General features: G+C 38.0%; 1 protein-coding gene across 2 annotated transcripts in view; it reads right to left on the bottom strand.

The window, feature by feature from the left end:
- The window catches only part of FHL5 (four and a half LIM domains 5), a 43,487-nt gene extending 30,401 nt beyond the window's left edge, over positions 1-13,086 (bottom strand). For both annotated transcript variants that reach the window (XM_081828677.1, XM_081828676.1), the window contains exon 1: positions 12,868-13,086. The gene's annotated coding sequence lies outside the window, so the exon portion shown is untranslated. The remainder of the gene's footprint in view (positions 1-12,867) is intronic.
- Between the last annotated feature and the right edge of the window lie 6,122 nt (positions 13,087-19,208).

Genomic DNA, 19,208 nt, shown 5'->3' with positions numbered 1-19,208 from the left:
ATCTTCTTTTAAACAAATATGTTTTTAAATATAAGAAATAAACCACCTGTATTCTGATAAAACAGTATTAGAAACTATCCAAGAAAATGAAGAGTGTTCTTTATTTGGAAGGTGGCCAATATAAAATGATAGATGTATCCTTTATCTAATAGAGCCTATAAAGTAGTTTTTTAAATCCATGACTTACCTAAATGACAACTCCAGTTAAACAAATTAGTTAGGAAGAACTTTTAGACATTCAACTAAGAGCAATAAATAAGATTTCACAACCAATCATATAATTCTTTCCTGAGAATAAGCCAAGTCTAACCATACAATATATTGACTTTCATATATCCTGGCATTAATGTGCATTATAGCTTCTGTTGGTTTATGATCTTCAAATTCATAAAACACAATGCTGAAAGAAGAGTTCCTTTTTGAACTTTCTGAAATGAGGACAGCCTGTCAACAAGTTCTATTTCACCTTGGACTTAAAGCTGCAGACATTTCTGAATTTTAAGATATATAAAAGCACATTTGTAAATTGTATTATGAATGTTTAATGAATGCCCTTTGTGTTTCTCTTAGATATTGTTTATATTCTACCTTATACTATAAATGTTCTGGAGGTTTGTTGTATTTCTTATAACCATAATATAAGTTCACTGAGAGCATCCACTGTGTCTTACTCATTTCTGCACTCTATTTGAAGCCTAGTGGTGCCCCGTACTTACTGGGTGACCTTTAAAAATGTCTTGGATAAAACTGATGGTAATAAGCCTGGTGATGGGTATTAAAGAGGGCACGTTCTGCATGGAGCACTGGGTGTTATGCACAAACAATGAATCATGGAACACTACATCTAAAACTAATGATGTAATGTATGGGGATTAACATAACAATAAAAAAATTTAAAAAACCTGATGGTAATAATTAAAGGATTTCTACGTTATTGAAAGTGATAATGGCTCAAGATCAGGAAAATAAGCTGTAGCACCTCCAGTCTTAGAATCTTCTGCTGTGGGGATGGGGCTGGGGGTGGGGGCGGCGCATCACATGATTCCCCAGTGACTGGAAGCTCTCTTCAAGTATCTTTTCCTTGATTTCTGGAGTGGAGGCTCCAGATACTCTTTCTTTTCCTCGGAACTAATAGGCCAAATCAAAGGATAACAAGGGTCCTATCTCTTTGCGGTTGTACCAGCAGTTTTGCAGATGATGGTAGACGTGGAGTAGGTATTTGCTGTCTCTTTGGATCTTTTTATTCTGTGTTCAAAATTAGTGGTTCCTGCAGCTTTTTGACTCCTACTGAGCCTATTGAGGGCTGGGGAGGGGAGGGCTGGACCTTGGAGGGGAGGAGCTCTGCCTGGACCTTCACAGATGTGGGGAGGACTCAGTCCCAAGCACTTCTGTGAAGCCCAACAGCCTGTTACTAAGGGCTGGTGCTAACGCACATGCACCCCTTGTCATACGCATGACATTTCTAAACTATCACCAAATTCTTTAATTAATTATTTTTTAAAAAAGAATATTTATTTGAGAGAGAGTGAGAGTGAGAACGAGAGAGAGAGAGAGAGAAGCAGACTCCCTGCTGACCAGAGGGCCTGATGCAAAGCTCGATCCCAGGACCCTGGGATCATGACCTGAGCCAAAGGCGGATGCTTAACCGACTGAGCCTCCCAGGCACACCTATCACCACATTCTTAACTTTCAGTTGATTTTTCGGGACAGATAACAGTACACTTTATAAAACCACTGAGTTACTAGCATCCTAATTTTTGGCATTTTGGCAACACCAAAATACATATATGGTAAAAAAAAAATGGCATTTATATTCTGCCTTGCAAAATAGAATATTGTAAATGATGTCCATAAATGGTGCTTTAGAGCAAATGAGATAATACATATCAAAATATCTTAAAAACAATCATGAGTTATTCAAGTATAAACATTGCTGAGGAGGAAAGTATATAGGAAATAGAGTAATTATAGGTGGAAAATGACAAATTTTAAGAATATTTACAATTTGTTATCCTAATAGTGTTATAGTATTTGGTATTGGTCAAAACCAATCTTGGCTTCTGAGCAAGTGACATTTCACTTAAATAATACTTAAAGTCAGGGCGTCAGGGTAACTCAGTCATTTAAGCATCCAACTCTTGATTTTGGCTCAGGTCATGATCTCAGGGTCATGAGATTGAGTGCTGTATGGCCAGGCTCAGTTCTGGGCGTGGAGCCTGCTTAGGATTCTCTCTCTCCCCCTGCCTCTCTTCCCCCTTCCATGACGCCCCCCATCCATTCACACTATCTCTCAAAAAAAAAAAGAAAAAGAAAAAGAAACAACAACAAAAAAACTCCCAAAAGAACAAACTTGGAGTCATTCTTGGAGAAACCACAAGACAGAGTGTAATGAATAGACAGGGAAGATTTATTTTTCACTATTTAGTGAGATTTACTTTTCACTGTCTATATAGCCCTTTGTACCTTTTGAATTTTGTTCCAAATGCTTGTGTGGTCTATTTTAAAAATTAAATAAAATCTTAACACAAATCAAAAGACTAAATTTATTTCACCTGACTCTCTTGTTCCTAATCATAGAATATAAGAACGAGAAGAGATAGATGAGTTACTACTCATTTTACAGATATGGAAACTACATTCTGAAGATAGTATCCATTGCTATTTTCCAGAAAGATTAGGAAAAATGGGATATATCTTCCAAATAAAATTTTGTAAGCACTTAATAGAAAATACCCACATTGCTAATCAAAATTAATTTTTTATATATCACACACTACTTTATTACCACATCTGTCATTTGCATGAATTTTAACAAGCTTCTTTTAGATTAGATTACTGCTTTGTAATGAGTGACCTATACAGGACCAGGTTGTTAAATAAACATGAAAGATTTTCTTTAAGATCGGCCAAAATTGGGTGCTAGTTTAGTGACCCACTTAAAGGAATCTTACGCTTACCACCATTTTGGTAATTTTTTACAATTTGTTTCTCAGCTCTGCTCTGTATGACCTTGTTTTCTCAAGGAGAAAGAAAGAATTAACTTCCACCCTCCAATAAATTAGTTGCACAACCAGTCTTTCTTATAATAGTTTACTAAAAAAAAAAAAAGTCAACCATTAGAACTAGGCAGGGAAGGAGGGAGGAGGGGGACCCCAGAAGAGAGTTTTGGGAAACTCAGGAAAAGGAATCCCCTCTGGGTACAGTCAGATATTTAGAGATAAATCCTCTTAGTGCCACAGTCATTTTGATATTTTTCCTTCCCTGTAAAAGCATGCTTCTGATCCAATCCCATTTTGACAGAACCACTAAATCTAGGAGCTGGGAGGGATTTTTGAAATTCCTTAGTTTGTTCCTCTCATCTAACAAGTGAGAAAAACTGAAGTTCGGGCAGGCACATTGACTGTTTTTTGAAAGCTGACAAAGTGGTTTGTGGAAAAGCTTCCGCCAGAGTTCAGATTTCCAGCTGCTAATGGAAGCCATTTCATATATAGATGGGCAAAAAGCTTGTATGGAGTGACGGCTTTGGTTACTGCTGTGATTTTGTCCCAAGGCGAAAAAAATGAAAGCTCTCCTTATTTGTATCTGGCACTTCAGGTTTGAATTACTGACCAGGTAACCACCTCACTTGAGTAAGCAGAGAGGTTCACTCCGTAGCTCAAGCCGAGCTGCCATTAGCTGTGGAAAACAAACCGATTATCCTCAAAAGCAAGTACATGTCCCCTCCAACATTCAAGGCGATTCAATTTCTATTGGGTTTTTATTTATTATAGTTATTATTGGTTTACTCTGGAGTTGGGGAGAAAAATCCAAAACCACATTTGGTTTTATTTTCTGGATCCTCACCTAAAAAAAAATGAGGTAGCGACGTGTGTATGTGTGGTTTGTATATTTGTGTGTATGTGAATCCATGTGGGTATGTGTGCAGTGTGGCTTGTGTTTGGGTTGGGGGATGTAGGGCGGGTGGTGGAAGTTGACGTTAAACTAGTTTTTCTAGTATTTCTGCCTGAAGCTAAATAATCTTCTTCCTGCAAGAGTGTGATTTAAAAAGACACAAGGCAGAACTGTATCCTGTACTTTGGTGATAACAATAATCAATAATTTCAAATTACTCTCTTGACAGTTCAGAATTTGTTGGTGATGGAGGGGGTGACCATTTGAGCTGTTGTATGGTGATATTTAAAACCAGCTTTTTTTTTTTTAAAGATTTTATTTATTTATTTGAGAGAGAGAGAGAGCACAAGAGGGGGTAGCGGGAGAGGGAGAAGCAGACTCCCTGCTGAGCAGGGAGTCCGATGCGGGACTCGATCCCGGGACTCCAGGTTCATGACCTGAGCCGAAGGCAGTCGCTTAACCAACTGAGCCACCCAGGCGCCCAAAACCAGCTTTAATTTAATTTTTATCTGTTCTCAGTCTTAAAGATTTAGGTAAAGTTGGTTCTCGGCATCTATCAAAGGAAAATGACCACAGTCAAAATGCTCACAGCCTCACTGGGCAACTGTGGTTTACACCTACACGATGTGTTGATCCCAGGTTGCTCGTGCTAATTTTGGAGGTAAAGTAAATGGGAACATCTGTTATCATTCCCTTGGAAACCAAATGTTCACAGTATTAGCTGACAAATATTGGTTATGATTCAGCGTTATTTTCATTTTCACCCAAAGCCTCACTCGGTGTGTGAATTTTTAAGGCACGCCAATGTGTCACACACACAAGGGCAGAGACTTCTCCTGCCTGGTTCAGGGCTGTGTCCCTGGCACCTAAAACAGAGCTTGGCTCAAGTATGTGTTGAATGGATGCAGGAAGAAAGAAGTCAGATGTTTGGCCACAGAATCTTAAAGATTTAGGCCAAAGAGCCACTTTCCTCTTGTTTTCTAAATAGAGACCAATCCAGAGTCTTTGGATGACTTGTGTTTGAATCATGCTACTTTCTGTGACCTTCATAATCCAAGCTCATTAACATAGTATTCCAGACCTTTCATAATCTGGCGTTTTTTAATTTTAAACCCAACAATATCCAACAGCTCTCTGAACACAGTGTACTTTAGTTCTGTGGGTTTCACAAAGAGCCTTGGAGTGCCAACTTGGGCCATCCACCGTGCTTGGCAGTGAAGGTCAAACAGATCTCCCCTGTGAAAAGCTTCCATCCTGGCGTGGGAGAGACTCACAGAAAATTTCATTACCCATGACCCTTCCACCGGATGAGGAACCTGACTCTTAAGTTCTCACGGCTCTCAGTACTCCTCACATACAGTTGGCCTTAGCTCTAGTTCATCATCTTTCCTGCTCAACAGTAAACTTCAGGCGGGACAGATGCTCTGTTCCCACCGGACTCCTGCTGTCTAGCATCATACCAGCATATGCTGAGTACTCAGTAAATATTGCGGATGGAAGGAATGAGGGCAGAAAGGAGAGACGACATGCAGAGATACTTGGACAAATGCATGGAGTGCTCTGGAAATTTCAGGAAATTTCTAGAAAACTTCAAGTAAAGCTTCTTCTAGAGCTGTGTTGTGAAGGTTGAGTAAGGCTAGCCTCTAGGAAAAGGTGGGGGAAGGTTTCTAGGCAGTGGGGAGTCCACACAGCTGTGGAGGTGGTGAGTAGCATGCTGAGGGCTGTGGGCAACAAGCCAGGGAGCACTTGAAAGACCACACCTGGAGGGCAGCATTTCGACCATAGTTGGACAAGAGAAAAGTCACTTAGAAACAAAATATTTTTACATGTCAGAACTTTAAAAACTCAACTATACATTGCTATGAATATATTTAGCCTACTGTTTTGCTCTTGGTCAACTGAAGACCACGCTTTGTAAAAGCAAGTCTGTGACATACACTGTTAACTAAAAATCTCTGACTTGGCATTTCTGCAAGTCACCTTGATGACTTAAATTTATAAGAAGCCAAGATTAAAAATCATGAGAAAAAAAAATCATATGAGAGCTCTCATTTCCTTAGGTTTCTATACTTGTCATTTAAAGGACTTCTTCTTTTGAAATTATGTGGATAAAACGTTCCCTCCTCCCCACCCGGCTCTCTGATCCTGTTACACTTGTGGAGTCACTTAACTGAGAAGTAACTGGGCAAAGGGGTCCTCTCCAGGGTAACCCATTTTCTCCCCACCACTCTAGTGGAAATTGCTGGTGCACGGGCCTCAACTCTGCTCCTCTCGCTGGAGGCAGCCCACTGCAGCCACTCAGCCCCACGAAGGAGCGCTGCTACTGTGGGAGCCCACGTGCTCTTCCCGCCCTGGGCTGGGAGGGGCAGTCTTTGGAAAAAAACCTTTTCCAATTCAGCTTTAATAATAATAAAATTGATAATAAGTCAGTTCACATATGACACCTGTGTCTACTCCGCAATTGTCTTAGAACTCAAAAAGTCGAGATACACGATTAAGTGGAGCTTTCAAATCCACACATATGTTGCAATAAAGGTGGTTTTATTCTTCAGTCTGTTTGTTGTATTGTGTGAATGTGTATGTGGGGAAAGGCGGGGAGAGAGAGACAGTAATACATGTACCAGCTTTTATTAACCAGGATGTTGAAAATTAGGATTTTCTGGTTATGCTAGCTTTGTAGTTTAAAACTTAGAAACAAAATGAAGGAATGATTAGCATTATTTCTAAGCTCTTGGTTCAGTCGAAAACCAAACAAAACAATAAATATTCTAATTACTTTGATCAGAATAACTGTTAATTCTTATTTTTAGTGTGTTTGGGAATGTGACTTCACTATTTTCTCTTTAGGTTATGGTTTATAAGGTTTTTGGATTTCAAGTATCAGTTTCCCAGGTACAATTCTGGTAATGGCATACCTTTATTTCTATTAATCAATTTTTTCAGGTCATTTGGGGTTTAATTGAATAATGTCATAAGTAAAATATCAACATGTGTTTTAATAATGATTTATGGTTGGGGCGCCTGGGTGGCTCAGTTGGTTGTGTCTGCCTAAGGCTCAGGTCATGATCTCAGGGTCCTGGGATGGAGCCCCTGTGGGTTGTGGTGGGCTCCCTGCTCAGTGGGGAGTGGGGGGCGAGCCTGCTTCTCCCTTCTCCCCTCTGTGCCTCCCACCCCCCACTTCTGTGCATGCTCACTCTCTCTCATATAAATGAATAAAATCTTTAAAAAAAAGATTTATGGCTTACAAAGCTCTTTCATGTATATTATCTGAAACAGTGATTTTTAAACATTTTAGTTTCAGAATTTATTTAGCATCTAATGAAAGCTATTTACCTCTCCTTAAGAATATATGCATATACATGTGTTCACAGAAGCTTCTCAAACCTGGTGAAGCCAGTGTCCTTGGAACCAGGCTTCAGATTAGAGGTGACCTTCTTGAGCCCAAGGACCAAAATCTAGCCACTGCCCGTGTTTGTATGGCCTGAGACCTAAACATAGCTTTTACATTTTTAAATGATGAAAAAAAACATAAACCCAAAAGAAGAATACAATGTTTTGACATGTGAAATAATAGGAAATTTAAATTTCAGCGTCCATAAGTAAAGTTTTATTGGAACATGGCCACACTCTTCCATTTATATACAGTCTGTGGCTGCTTTATTTTATTTAAGATTTTATTTTTATTTTAAGTAATCTCTATATTTACTGTCTGGCCCTTTACAAAGAATGTTTACTGATCCCTGATGTAAAGTTTCAAAGTATATTTTGTGTTTTTTAGTTCTATTTTGTTGACTGTTAAATTATGCTTAAGTTGGGGATTTGAAAAGGACTTCTATATGCTGCTTAAAAGAATATGAAATTATTTACTAAATGACTTTTAAAATAGTACTAGAAATCATTAATATGGTGTTTGGAAAAGAATTTAATGACATGGCAAATGGTTCTGATATTGCTTTAATTGTAAAAAAAGAGTATGAAGTGAATAATCAGTGTGATCTCAACCACATAAATACTATTAAAGAGTAGAAAACAAGTTTAGAAGAAAATACACTCAAATGTTAGGCCTCTTGATTGAAGTTATGGATTTTTTAAAACATTTTTACTGTTCAGTACTTTATAGAAATTGTACAACGTATCACTTTGATAATAAGAGAAATAAAAATATTGAATAAAATTAAGAGTACAGTTGTTTAATTAAAAAAAACTCTCAAAGATTAGAATCTTCTGTGATAGTATAACTATAAAAATGTTCAAGAGAACAGATTAATAGAGTGAATGTAATTATAGGATCAGAAATAATTTTTAAAAATTAAATCTTACTTCATTTAGATAGCATGACAGCTTGGTGTCAGATGCTTTTTTTTTTTTTCCTCCATGCAAATTATACCCACAATCTGCTAAAGAAGTGTTGATCTTTATGTTAAGAAATAATTTTCCACAAATTTGAAGCATTGTTAGTTCTATACTGAGAGGCATTTGGTCAAAATTTATGATAGACCATTCCTTGTTCAAAGGAGACTCAGGAAATGGTCATCAACATAATTCAGATATTCATGCTCTAAAGAAAACTGAACACTTTGACCAGTTTTTCTGTAGGTGCTATACTGGCGTGGTCTACTTGATGAATGAATGAGTGAATATATGAATAAATGAATTACCTTTATGTATGACTTTTTGGCTCTGTAGGACAACTATTAATACTCTTTTAAAACATACTAGGAGTAACATGACCATGTTAATTAAATTGTCTTATGAACAGCTGTAAGGAAAAGGAATCATTAAAGGGAACAGGATCAAGCCGGGAGACAGGAACCCCAGAAGCCTATTCCCTACCATCTTCAGGGCTATAATTGTGATTAAATCACAAATAAACCCAGAAAGTGTATTCTTAAATAACATAATGAATCTGATACCTCAAAGTGATCTACTGAAAAATAAAACTCCGGATCCATTTGGTGAATATTGCTCTGGCAAAATGAACAAGCAAAGGAGTATCTCAAATCTTTGCTAGTAGCAGCAGAATTGTAACAGAAGAATTTGAGAAAAAATAAAAATAAAATATGACTACTGTTACTATTACTCTAATACAAAATTCTACAAAATAGGTGTTTTTATTCCATCTTTAAGGCAGGGAGGCAAACTCATCTGCCTGAGTTCACAGGGGACTCAACATGGACGAGATTTCAAAGCCTTGACTCTCTTCTCTGTATCACACTATTGCCATTTCACGGACTTATTAGCCTTGTTTATTTATTTTATGAGTTTAAAACTTTTTTTCTCCTTTCCAGTGTGTTAACAGTCCAACCCAGAAGCAGCATTTGGAGGGTTACATCCAAAATTTCCCTTTTCTCAAGCCAGATCTTAAATCTTTCTGTTCCCTGTCTCCACTTCTCATTTTACAGGTCTTTGGAAATGTGTCTATAAAATGTATTCATTCTTTACTGATCCCTGCAACCTGCAAAAGAGTGTGTGAGACACTAGAAAGTCAGCAATAATTGCCACAGTCCTTTACTCTAATGGGACAGATAGTCTTATAGGAGATACAGATAAACAAATGAAATTATAATGTGAGGCCAGAAGGCACATCGGTAGTGTGAGAATACTCAAAAGTGGTATGAAATGTGGACTTGGGTGGAGGGTGGTCTGTAAGTACTTCCTGGAAGATGCAGCACCTGAGTCGATATCTAAAAGATGAGGGTGACTGAGTTCAGTTAGGTCTGTGTACAGAGGGGTCTGCCAAAAAGTGCCTATGGGAGCTTGAAAGAAAAGAGGCATTTGCTCTATTCTTAATTTGCTGAAGGTCATTCGGTATGAGTGAGCAGTAGTTTGTGTGTGTGTGTGTGCATGCACATCAGTGCCATAGTAAAAATTGGTTTGGAGAAGAATGGAGAGGCTAAGTTATTATCATTGACTAGTGATAATAATAAGTAGCACTTAACACTCTGTGCCAGGCACTGTAGCAAGTAATTTTAATATAACATGTTTATTCCTCATAACAACCCTAAGAAAAAGGTATACCATTATGATCTCCATTTTCTATACAAGGAGAAGGAGACACACAGAGGCTAAGTGACTTCTTCAAGTTCCCAGACCAAGTGAGTGACACACCTGGGACTTGAGCTCCAGCCAACCTAGCACGAGAAGCGTGGTCCTTGGATGAGTATTATCAGCTTCACCTGGAAAGCTTGTTAGACATGTAAAAACTCAGGCATCAACCCATGGGGCACCTGGGTGGCTCAGTTGGTTAAGCGACTGCCTTCAGCTCAGGTCATGATCCTGGAGTCCCGGGATCGAGTCCCGCATCGGGCTCCCTGCTCAGCGGGGGGTCTGCTTCTCCCTTTGACCCTCTTCCCTCTCGTGCTCTCTGTCTCTCATTCTCTCTCTCAAATAAATAAATAAAATCTTTAAAAAAAAAAAAAAGAGTGGTCTTAGTGGGAAAGAACCATGAGTTTGGTATCATGGGAACCCTGGGTAAAGAGTGTCTCAAGGTGGGGAAAGTGAAGAAGAAGGTTAAGTTGATTTGAGACACTGAATAGATGAGAAATGTCTGCTGGGTTTAACAAGACACTAGTGATTGACAGCCTCCATGAGAGCTGGGGAAACTGGTGAGGATGAAAGCCAGACTGCAATAGATTGAGAAGCCAGGCTCAGGAAGTAGAGATTAACAGAATGTAGACAAACTTTCGGGAGATTGATCTATGAAGCTGAGGGAGAGGGGAACTGTAGGAGCTCAGTAACGAAGGAGAGGCATTTTAAGACGGGAAATTTGAGCATGTTTAAGTGCTGATGGAAGGAGCTAATAAAGAAGGGAAGGTTAAAGATGGTGAGCCCTGAAGGGCAGGGTATGAGTTAATGGGCACTGGTTTAGATCTTCCCTTTTAGGTTCCAATCTACCGAAAGGTAGGTATGGAGATTCGGGAGGATGGTCAGAGAAACAGGAAGGCCTCTCTGTAGTCATCTATTCCACATTCTGGGGTCTTCAGTGGGTTCATTCTATCACCCTTCCATCCTAAGCCTTGTTCTCCACAAAAGGAGCTGTTCTGCTACTTGATTACTCCACTTTTATTTCCATGACCTGCTGTCCAGGACAAATATGGCCATGAATTAACTAAGCACCTGCTTTAAAAATTAACCCTTAAACTAAAATCCTTTCCTTAGCTTTACCTGTCTTCAGGTGAGGACAGTTTAGAGAGACAGTTTAGGCGTTCTCCCACCCAAAGCCTTTTAAAGATTTGGGGAATGCACTGGCACCAAGGTATGCTTAAAGTTGAGGTTTCTGGCTTCACAGAAAACAGTGGTTCATCATCAGGATCCCCGAGAATACTCAAGGACACATTTCAGGAATCTATCAAACTCAGAAATGTCATTGAAAATCTATTTGCAACAGGCTTTTTTTTTTTTTTTAGAAAAGGGTCCATTGATTCTGTTAGATCCTTAAGGGTATCTTTAGTCTGTGGAGACAGATAAATGCCCAAGCTGATCATTTCCAGGGTATCAAAACGTAACCAAGAAAAATTATGGCAATCAGAGAGGAAAAAGACAATTACAAGAACATGGAAATACATGTTTGTTTAGCCGACATCTGACTCAGACCTCCCCATGTGAACCCAAGGATTTGGTTTTCAATTCTAAAGAAATCATGTTTCCTAGATTGAAAACATAAAAAACAAATCAAAGCTTTTCCAACATGTTCTAGATGAACATTTATTTTCAATATTACAGTAGAAAGTTGCTAGGCTTGCCTAAGGAACCCAAATTAATCCACCTTTATTCAAAATGTTGTTGGCAAGTATAATAAAAATAAGAGGTAAACTTGTCAGTGAGGTGATGTGACATTAAAACCCAAAATGCGGCTCTTGGTTGGTAGAACAGGCTCAGAACTGGCAACTAATGATAACGTGTGGAAATAAATAGAGCAAGTGTGGAAAACAGACATCGGAGTTTACCTTCCCCATCAAACGGCTTGGATTATGGCTTCAGGCATATATCATAACAAATATGTTAAGAAATACCTTGTATGATACATGTTTGCAGTATTTGTGTTAAATATTAATCTATAGCTTTTGCCAATGAAAATGTTAGAATTTATACATGACGATGTTGTGGATGTGAAACGACAGCTAAAATCACTTGAGGATTTTCTTACATTTTATTTATAAGGATTACACATTTTATTAATGATTCTTTTTAGTTTCCACATTTCTGAAACCCAAACTGACAGCTGAGGATTTGCATTTGGTTTTCAAAGGGCTGACAGACGCCAAAGGGAGTCTGACTGAGCGGGTGAGACAGCGCAAACACATGTGGGACGCATACTGTTTCTGTAGTAATGGTGTTTGCTTCAGGAAGCAGTGCTTTCGATTCCTGTAATAGGTCATATATTTGTGTGGGCCAGACCCACAGGCATTTCAGCTCAATCTCCGAAAACCTCACATTAGGAATGGTCGTTAAGGCTGCGTCTGGAAAGTAGGCAGATTTTTCTCGAAAATAGCAGGAATCTTACTAACTCATTTAAAATCTGTAAATGACTTTGAATTGTGCTCTGGACATATAAACCCAGCCATAAAATAACCACAGTAATAAAGTTAGTCATTCAAATAAATTAAGCCAAATAAATCCCCAGAATCCTGCCACCCCCTTTTTATGGCAACGAAGCTATACCCCCATGTATAAAGACCATTTTCACAACAGAGGCGACAACTCTGAAGAGTTATCTGACCACTGTGTAGCCTCCGCATGCATATTATTGAAATGAGAAATCTGAAAAGCTCAGCTTATAAAATATGACAACTGTTGGCTCAACTGGCTTTTGAAGAGTTTCTAAGAAACTTCAAGACCAAGTAAAAATTTTCTCATAAGCAGTCACTAGAAAGTTTATAAGACTCTCTCATCCTTAAAAAAAAAAAAAAATTAAAGCCGAAATACCACATAAAAAAAACACAAAGGAAACATTACGGAAAAGAAAACAAAACTTACTTTTTCTTAAAGCTGTTTTTTCCTGTGATTTAAAGAGTATGAAAGGAGAATATATGATGATTATTTTTCTCCTCCAACACATTCAAATGTCAACTCCAAAAGGAACAGAAAGGACCACCAGAGCTATCTGAGGGTCCCTCCCAATTGCAGCTTTTTCAGCTTTGTAGAAGGAAATAGGAGGGTGAGTGGGTTTCCTCCAAGTCTTGTGATGTGCACGTAGCTGACTCCTACTGGGCTGAAAAAGCACTCCCTGTCAATTTTTATTTCAAATTGTAACAAATTCTCTGCAGGATATCCTTAAAGGGAAATCCTGCCAAAATTAGTATTTGGAATATCTGGATAAGCTCCAAAAAGTTTAAAATACAAAGTGTATATACAGACAACTCACATACATACTCAAGAAATTTCCACTGCTTAGGCTAAATGAAGGGCATATTTAAATTTTTAAAAATTCCCAAAAGGATGATGTATTTTATTTTTCCTTGTTTTTTTTTTTTTTCAATTTTTTGTTTGTTTGTTTGTTTGTTTGTTTTCTTGTTTTCTAACGACTCTCTGAACTTATCTTTTAGGATTAGAAATGGTTGCCCTACAGAGCTTTCCTGCTGAACTATCTAGAAAGAGATGAGGCCCCATGTTCTTACCTGCTGAATTTTTGGTTGCTTGACAGATAAATCCTGGGTTGTGGCCTCTATCACTGCCTTCTTGGGAAATTTGAGAACTTTGAGCCGTGGATTTGACCGGAATAACTCCAGGTATTTACCTGCTTCCTGAACCTCACTGTGGACTCACCATTCCCTGCCTTTGCCTATTGCCCTATGAGCTGGTAACGATTGTTATGTCACAGCATGGCTGTGTGACTTCATTTAAACAGAGATTTGTCTGGTCTTTCGAAATCTGTGATTAAAAAATGAAAAGTGGAGTGGGACGCCTGGGTGGCTCAGGTGGTTAAGCATCTGCCTTCGGCTCAGGTCCTGATCCCAGGGACCTGGGATCAAGTCCCGCATCAGGAGCCTGCTTCTCCCTCTGCCCACCACTCCCCCTGCTTGTGTGCATGTGCGCTCTCTCCCTCTCTCTCTGACAAATAAATAAATCCTTAAAAAAAAATGAAAAGTGGATAGAGATTTCGAGAGTTGCATTTAAAGAAATGTTTGAATATTGAACTAATCCACAACAGGAATTCTCCATGGGTCAATTTGATCCATAAAGCAAATGACGTTTGTTCCTAGAATCTTCTATTTGGGGCTGTTTTTTCGTTTCATAAGGTGGGGATGAGAGAAGAAATGTTCTGCCTTCACCCCATTTATTCCCAGACAAAAATTGTTCTTATTCTAAGTGCTAAAGGAATTATATACGACTATTTTCTGAGATCGAACTCAGGCAGATACAGTAAAAAAAACGTGAGTTAGGGAAATGCAAAGCCAGTCAACTGTGTGCATTGCTATTCCCCTGGGTTTGATGATTAAGATATGAAAATGAAAACATGGTGAGCAGCGACAACAAATCGATTCAGTGAAAGGACACAAGCACATTCAACTAGTAATAGATGTTAACCCTCATGATACTACTGCTAGCCAGGCATTATTTTTATCCTTTTCTAGGAGAGGAAGTGGAGTCTTGGAGATATAAAATTGCGTATGTTCCCATCTAAGTATGGGGCCAGCACCCTCTTTGTTTACTTGTCTGCTTCCGGAGAGGGTAATCTACATTCACTGGTAAAACTTCTGATCCTCCCACTTCCTCCTCAGACAGTTGCAGTAAGTCTTCTTTCCTTTGAACTACTCCACCAAAAAAAGCTTCATTGAGTTCATAAAAGGTCTTAATTAGTACTTTAAAGGGCACTGTCTTTAACCTTACCTGAGACTTCTCATCTCTGGCCATGTTTATTTCTTTTTGAAATTTGCCCTTGGTTTCACTAAGTTACATGCTCCTGATTTACTCCTTGTTCTTACCATCCTCAGCCTCCTCTCCCTTTATTCATCTCACCCTTCCCTAGAGCTTCCTCCTCAGTCCAGCAGGCTTCTCTGTACACTCTCCATGGCGCTCCTTATGGAAACCACTAGCAAATTTATGACTCCCAATGGTGTCATAGAGGTTCCAGACCTGTCTCCTGTTGTCTGTTGGCCATCTTTTTCCACAGGTTCCCAGGCACCTCAAACTGAAAAGTCCCTACGAAACCACCTCATCTTCTCCTCACTCCAAACCTGCTTAGTCGGCTGGAGTTCCTCTCTCAGGGGATGACACAATCATCCAAGCCATCATCTTAGACCGTCCTCCCTTATTCTCCACCAGCCCCAATCATTCATCCCCTTCCCCAACTTCTCCTGGTTCTACTTTGTTAAATCTCTCTCAAATATGTCATCATCCCTGCATCGTCCCTGTGCATCCTCACATTTCTCACTTGGATTACTGTATCAGTCTTAAAACAATTGGTATCTTGGCCTCAGTCTGGTCCCCTCCTCTCATTTCTCTACATTACTGTAAAACAGTATTTTAAAATATCAGTTTATCAAATCATAAAATACATGCTTCTTGCAGAAAACCTGGAGTAAAAATTGAAAAAATAAAATTTAAAATGATTTGCAGTCTAAGAGACAGTCACAACCCAAATCTTAACCCAGATCGCTTCAGAATATTTTGTATGCATGCATAGAACTATACAAGGAAATGTTTATGTAAATGTACTTATGCAAATGTTTACACAGTATATTTAATTAGAAAACCAAGACCACATTATATATAGTTCTGCATCCTTTTCTACTTAATATACACTGTGAATGATTTTCCAAATCAAACATTTTTTTTTTTTTTTAAAGATTTTATTTATTTATTTGAGACAGAGAGAATGAGAGAGACAGAGAGCACATGAGAGGGGGGAGGGTCAGAGGGAGAAGCAGGCTCCCTGCCGAGCAGGGAGCCCGATACGGGACTCGATCCTGGGATTCCAGGATCATGACCTGAGCCGAAGGCAGTCGCTTAACCAACTGAGCCACCCAGGCGCCCCCCAAATCAAACATTTTTAAAGTGGTTGTGAATAAAGGCTGCAATATAATGAAACACATGAAATATATTATGGAATAGTGCTCTTCTCTCTCTCTGATTTTTCTTCAACACCAGAACTTAGAAACCCTGAATGTTTATATTGTATGAATCACAAGGACTTAGATTTCAGTAAGAAAGCAGGAAGGAGAAAAAGTCTACGTAATAGAGTTAAGTTAAAGGTACATTTTAGGTGACTAGACAAGCTCAGTAGGAAAGCAATTTAATCGAGTGCTTTTTCTTCACATTGGATGACAAGAAACATAAGAGAAAACCCTTGGGACCTTTGTCTTAGCTTGACTAGTCAGAGTAAGTTGGGTTCTTGTTTGCTTGTTTGTTTGTTGGACTATCATCTGAATAAGCAAGAGTATTTCAGAGCCAAGAAGACCGTCTCCTTTCTGTGTAAGACAGGTCGTCCATGCTTCTCTTTGCCTATGGGCTGGGAAAAAGACTTCTACATATTAAGTCCACATTTTACTTTTCAGATAGGAGAGACATTGATTTCACAAATAATTCATTTTAAAGGATTTTGGTAAGTTGTCAAACTGTCTTTCAGAATGGGTAGTCTTTCTAAAAGACAAATCTAATTACCTTATTTTCCTGGTTAATCTTGAAAAGGCTTCCCTTGTTTTCAGGAAAATGGCTAAACTTTTTCGCTTAGTGTACATATAAGGAATTTCAGGATCTCCCTCTGGTCTCTCCAGCTTCATCTTACCCTACTTCCCAGACCATTTTTCATATTTCTCATACTTAGGGTTTCCCAAATGTCTCATTATTTTGTATTAGTTCATGTTTTAGTACTTCCAGATCTCCTCTTCTCTCCCAGAAACGCCTGCCTGCTCTCCCTTCCCCTATTTCCCTGAGGCTAGTCCTACTTTTCTTTCAGGATTCAGTTCAGGTGGTCATCTCTAGCCTGTTTAGTTCCCTCCCGCTGTGCAAGACAGCTGACTTTCATTTCTTCCCCCACAGCATCCTCTGCTAACTTCTCCCAAAATGCTGTATTGAACTATAGTTGTTGATTCTTGCCATCTCCTTGAAAACAAGGGGTATTTTTAAGATTTACATTTGTACTTCTAGTGCATAGCAGTCATACAGGATCCAGATTGTTGAGCCAAGGATTTAAATTCACCATGTCTCCCCTTTTCTTCATCACACGACATAATCCCTTCCTTCCTGCTCTTTAAACACACATCAAGGCTAAGTCTTACTACTAATCACTGAAGGGAAATAGAAGCAAGGCTGGTAAAACAATAAAACACAACACTGGGAACTTATAAAAATTTAATACATGTTCAAAGTAATTATTCCTTCTTGTTTGGTCATGTAAATGGAATAAACACTGTGTTTCTGAAAGCCTGAAAGTCAAGGTTTCTTTTTTTGATGGTTTGGAGTAAGTCTCTCTTGGGTTCTATTTATTTTTTTGTTTAGTACGGTCTTCAAGGTAGAATGACTTGTGTGAATCCTTAGGCCATTTTAATGGCCACTTCAATAGTGGTCCCAGATTTCTGTGGAAAATGTACATCCCAGAGGAGTTTATCTATGTGTGTTTCTTTCATCTCCCATGTACACTGGGGGAAAGGTACTAATCAAAGAAAGCAAACCTTCCACTGACCCCACCCTCTACCCATCTCACATGTTAGTCCTTGATAGAAAAAAGTCCCATTTGGCCCTGGGTTGAGTAGCATTTCTGGGAAAGAATGAACTGTTCCTTCTCAATCTATAGGCTGCACTACCACTGTTGCACTTTGATCTCATCCTTGGTGCTTTATGGTCTGACTAAAATATGTTTTCTAAAATGTTGAAGATGGTTCTATATTCAGGTTAAGCAACTTCTACACTTATTATTCTGATTCAGTATTAATGTCTTCTCTGAAAATTCACTGTGATTTTGGTAAGATATGCCACGGTTCACTGAATCCTTCTGATGGCCAGAAGTGGGTTTCCCTTGACTCTTCAGAAACACATGGTCTGGAGGCAGAACACACGAACACATTATTCAAATATTTCCATTATATCTGCAACAGTAGGAAGTAGCAGATACGACGGTACCGCTGCACATTTGCTGAAATCCAGCTAACTGAAAATGATTTACTAAAGTGAAATGGTTCACGAATGGCAAACATTCAAGGAATGAGATACTGAGGACTACGGAACTATTTTTGCGTAAGAAAAATACAAGAAAATCTTTGAAAAATGTATAGAATAAGAATTTTAAAATGTAAACACATTACATATAACACCTGCACAATGCGTTCTAGTAATTGAAATAATGAAAGCTTCAAAGTACCACAAAATTTAATAGAAACAAGCAAATTTATTTTTAATAACATTCTTAAATCTGCCCATCGAGATCATAGTAGATAACCATTTAAGAATTTTTATTTTATTGAAATTAGAATTTTACATACAAAATCAGCTACATAACTTTATTTTCAAAAACAATAAAAACTGTTCTTATTTACTATGGAAAAATATGAACCATTCTGATAAATGAAAAAAATTAATGTGAACAAGATAGAATGGTTTTCTTATTTGCTTGGTTGTCTCTCCTATTTTTATTCCTACAAATTAAGAAAGTCAGAATGATTTTATTTGTTTCAGTGTCTATGGTCTAGTTTGACACAAATGTGGATTACTTTGGTATCTGCTGAAACATAAATGAGAAGGTTCTTAAAGACTGAATAAAACATTAGGCTGGGTGTTCTATATTTTGGAAACTGAATAAACAAAACTAAGTGGAGTTTGTGGTCACAGACGATTTTTCATTTTTCTTCCTTTGCCCATATGAAAATACATTAATAGAAAATTACCAATGGAAAAACACTTTTAAATTTATGTTACATTCCTATCAACTTTAATAATAATGCTCAGTTAGCAATTATATCAATTTCTTTCAGTCAGTATTAATACTTTGTCTGGAATTAGAGGTAGACTGATATTTGTATTCAAACATTTTGAACCACAGAGTTTTAAGTGCCATATAAGGAATTATATAAAATAGTACTTTTTTGATACTTGAGATTTAACTATTATATTCAAAATAAATTTCTTTTTGATATATAATAAATTGTTGCTTAAAACTCATGTGCTTGAAATTATTACTCTAAGGAACTATTTGTTATTTTTAACTACCAATAGTCTTTAGAAAACAAGAATACCTATTTTCTTATAAGGATTTTCATTTTTGGAAAAAAATAAAGTTCCAATGACTTCAATGCACTTACGGATCCTCCCATAACAAAGAATTAGGTGCCAGAGTGACTACTGATACAAAAAATGTAACATTTAGAAATGCAAACTGGTTA

This window comes from Leptonychotes weddellii, chromosome 8, assembly GCF_054177405.1.
Source record: "Leptonychotes weddellii isolate Sample4059 chromosome 8, ASM5417740v2, whole genome shotgun sequence".
Classification (NCBI taxonomy): Eukaryota; Metazoa; Chordata; class Mammalia; order Carnivora; family Phocidae; genus Leptonychotes; species Leptonychotes weddellii.
Note: the sequence above shows the minus strand (reverse complement) of the source record. Positions and strands in the feature narration are given on the sequence as shown.